Source organism: Saimiri boliviensis, assembly GCF_048565385.1.
Source record: "Saimiri boliviensis isolate mSaiBol1 chromosome 19 unlocalized genomic scaffold, mSaiBol1.pri SUPER_19_unloc_5, whole genome shotgun sequence".
NCBI classification, from domain to species: domain Eukaryota; kingdom Metazoa; phylum Chordata; class Mammalia; order Primates; family Cebidae; genus Saimiri; species Saimiri boliviensis.
The window spans coordinates 87,966-92,510 of NW_027412506.1; positions in this window are offsets into that span (position 1 = coordinate 87,966).

The window sequence follows — 4,545 nt, forward strand, 5'->3', positions numbered from 1 at the left end:
TTCTCAACACTTCCTGTCGCTTCACTGTTGATAGACGATTGTGTTATATCCAGATTTTACAAATCGTGCTGCTGTGAATACTTTCATGTATTTTAGCACACACATACATGTGCTTCTATTGGTTTATAACCAAGAGTGCAATTGCTGGGTCATAAGGGAGTAGATGCTTGGCTTAGTCTCTCAATGAACAAGTTTCTAGTCATAAACAAACAGTAGAAGAGGGTAAATCTCTTACTTTAGAAATTATTCAGATAATAAATGAGGAAGGAATGAGATACTGAGACTATAAAAACTGTTTTGCAACCCATAAGGAATTAACAGATTTAGCCATTGAACAGCAATGGCAATTAACAACACAATAAAGAAAAAAAAAGCTAATGTTACGTTCTTCCTCTTGATGGAAGAACGCAGTAGAGTACCAGCAGACAAGAGCAAGTGAAAAGGAAATCAAGCCTGAACTAAGCTAACCTCCATAGCCAGTCACCGACTTCGAGGCAATACAAACCATAGAAATACATAGCCAACTACACCTTGGGGAGCAGTCAGCAAAACGCACACTGTGGGAAACTCTACCACAGAATACGTATTTTGAGAAAGAATCTACAGAATAAAGGAGAACCAAAGCATAGTTCTAAAGGTAAAACTAAATTATAATTTGGGATTATAAAAATATAAAATACAACAAGAAAGGATGACCCTAAGAGTCAGAATGTGTTTTTATTTGGGGGAGGAAAGAGTTTATTGCTGAGCTGGGGCAAATGATGGAGGTTTTGGTTTGCCCTGCAAACATCTATCCCTGGTGGCTAATGGGCATTTACTTGTTATTAAAGTACACAAATTTTAGACAGTTTTTTTTTTTCCCCTCTGGAGTCCTACATTTTATTACACAAAGTCTACTGAAAAAAATAATTCAGAGAGTATAGTTACTGTTTGGAACAAAGCCTCTTCCTCATCCTGCTCTCTGGACACTGAGCACCCAGAACAACCAGAACAACCAGAACCCCCAGCCAGGGTGACCTCACTTCTAAGTGTGCATGCAGTGCACATCACCAGAGGCCATGCACAGGTCTACTCCTTGACTCCTGGAAAAACCTGCGAGGACAGGGCTGAGGGGAAGCCTTCCCCGCGGTCTGCAGGCTCTTGGCTATCAGTGTAGATAAAATGGGTCCTCACCTCTCCGCAGGTGCCTTTATGGCCAGAGCCTCCTCTCTGCATGGGGTGGAAGCCCGGGCTCTTCTCCTGAACACGGTGACATGGATCACCCCAAAGGTGGAGATGACACCATTCCTCCCCCAGCAACCTCACGCTTCTTTTGCTTTACAGGAAAGTTGACACAGGCTGGTGTCCACTGAAGAAGTCCCAGGTGCCTAGGAAGGAGAGGGCTGTGCATGATCTGCAAAAGGAAGTGCGTGGACCACCAGGTGGTGCTGCTGCGCTGCTCCTGCTCCCAGGAGGTGGACGCCCAGGATGGGCTTTCAGGTGGGGAGGGGGATGTCATTGCTCAACCTCCAGGTTCCAAGTAGAAACCTCCCTGCCCAACCCATCTTGTTCTCCCTGAATCCTCAGCGCTAATGAGGACTGTCTCCTTCTCACCTCCCTGGACTGGGCTTTCTATCACTGGAAAGTGGATGTGATTTCTAGTTTCAGCATGTCCTGGCTTATTGTGCTGCCAGGAAAATAAAATCAAAATACATGTTGAATAAATAATAAATTACACATAGTGAGCAGAGGCTTACGATGTATTTTTTGAGTCAAGATGTCACTCTGTGGCCTAGGCTGGAGTCTCGTGGTGCAATCATGGCTCACTGCAGCCTTGAATTCATGAACTCAAGGGATCTTCCCACCTCAGCCTCCCCAATACCTGGAAATACAAGTGCCCACTACCATGTCCAACTAGGTTTACTTATTTGCTTTTTTTTAAGAGGAGGGTCTCACTATGTTGTCTAAGCTGGTTTCCAACTTCTGATATCAAGTAATCCTCTTGCCTTAGTGCCCTGAAATGCTGGGATTATAGGAGTGAGCTGTCATGCCTGGTTTGTAACATACTGACACCATCAAGATTTTCTTCTCCTCCAAGTGTGGACACAACAGCAGACACTCCTTGTCTCTTCGGTCAGGACACTGGGTAGAGTGGAACAGCAAGGCAACAGAGTCACTGCAGAAAGTGCCCACGTGGAAGAGGTCCAGTAGGGAGGGCCAGCTGTGCCAGGGCCACCATAGTTAGCGATAATTCCTCTTTCTGGGCAGGACTGTTCTTTGATTACTTTTGTATTTATGATAGGTCTGACATCATAGGATAAGACTCAAGACTTGGTAGGATTTTTTTTTCAAAAAACCATCTTCAAGATTTGTTGATCTTCTGAATGTTTTTTTGTGTGTTTGTCTCAATTTTCTTCAGAACTCAACTCATTCTTAACATTTCACAATCCACTTTGAGTTAATAATACGTTAGTACCCACAAATATAGAAATCTTACAACCATTTATCCTCTATAAAACATCCATTTTTATGGTATATATATTATATGTAATATGTCTATGTAGGTTATAAGTCTTATAAGAAAAATGTTTTTCTTTAAACAGTTAGATGTATATAAAGTAAGAGTAAATGAGGGGAGCAAGATAGCCTTTAGCACTTAGCTCAATATTTATTTTTGATCACCTTCATCTTTCTTGATAATCTCATTTTCCACCTGGTATCATTTGCCTCTAGCCTGAAGAATTTTCTTCACCAATTGTTATTATGTAGACCTGCTGGTGGCAAATTCTCTTAATTTTCTTTTACCTGAAATATCTCCAGATTTTGCCTTTTCTTGAAGGACATCTGTGCTGGATATAGAATTCTTAGTTGACCTTCTTTTTCTTCCGGCACTTTAAAGATGTTATTCTACTTTCTTTTGTTTCTATAGTTTCTAATAAGTCATTGGTCAGGACAAGAGTAGCAGAGAAACAGGAACTGGAAAGCCAACATGGTAGACCTAAAACTTATCATATCAATAATGACAAAAAGCTACACAAATCAACACTCCAGTGAAGGGCAGAGATTGTGTGACTCTGTTTATGAAAAACACAGAACCCAACCATATGCTCTTTCCAGACATGCACTTTTTTTAAATTGACCTTTTATTTTTAGTTAAGGGGTACATGTGCTGGTTTGTCATATAGGTAAACTTGTGTCATGGGGTTTTCTTGTTCAGAGTATTTCTGTACCCATCAGTACTCACTCAGGTATTAAGCCTTAGTACTCATTAGCTATTTTTCCTGATCCTCTCCTTCCTCCCAACCTCCACCCTCTAGTGGACCTCAGTGTGTGGTGTTCCCCTCTACATGTTTATGTTTTCTTATCATTTAGCTCCCACTTATGAGAACATGTGGTATTTGGCTTTCTGTTCCTGCGTTTGTTTGCTAAGAATAATGGCCTCCACCTCCATCCGTGTTCCTGCAAATGACATGATCTCATTCTTTTTTATGGCTGCATCATATTCTGTAGTGTATATGTGCCACATTTTCTTTATTCAGTCTATTATTGATAGACATTTTGGTTGATACCAAGTCTTTGCTACAGTGAATACTGCTGCAATGAACATATGTGTACATGTAAGACGTGCACCTTCTTTTTAAAATGTATTTTATTTTACTTCAAGTTCCAGGATACATGTGCAGAACATGCAGGTTTGTTACATATGTATAGTTAGTCTGCTATGGCCGTTTTCTGCACCCTTTGACCCATCCTCTAAGTTACCTCCCCTTTCCCCCTACTCCCCAACAGGTCCTGGTGTGTGTTGTTTCTCTCTCTGTGTCCATGTGTTCTCATTGTTCAATTCCCACTTAGGAGTGAGAATATGTGGTGTTTGATTCTTCTCTTCCTATGTTAGTCTGCTGGGTATAATGGCTCGTAGCTACATCCATGTCCCTGCAAAGGACATGAACTCATTCCTTTTTATGGCTATGTAGTATTCCATGGTGCACATTTACCACATTTTCTTTATCCAATCTATCATTGATGGGCATTTGGATTGGTTCCATGTCTTTGCTATTGTAAATAGTGTTGCAATAAACATACATGTGCATGTGTCTTTATAGTAGAATGATTTATATTCCCTTAAGTATATACCCAGTAATGGGATTGCTGGGACAAATAGTATTTCTGGTTCTGTATCTTTGAGGAATGGTCACACCATCCTCCACAATGGTTGAACTGGTTTACATTTCCGCTAACAGTGTAAAAGTGTTCCTATTTCACCACAGCCTTGCCAGCATCTATTGTTTCTTCACTTTTTAATAATTGCTATTCTGACTGGCAAGAGATAATATCTCATTGTGGTTTTGATTTGCATTTATCTAATGATCAGTGATATTTAGCTTTTTTTCCCCATGTTTCCTGGCCATGTACATGTCTTCTTCTGAGAAGTGTCTGTTCATATCCTTTGCCCATTTTTGATGGGGCTGTTTTTATTTTTGCTTATAAATTTGTTTAAGGTCCTTGTAAACAAACCTGTACGCTCTGGTCATTCTTGTTAAAACACGAAACAGGCATCCTAACCAG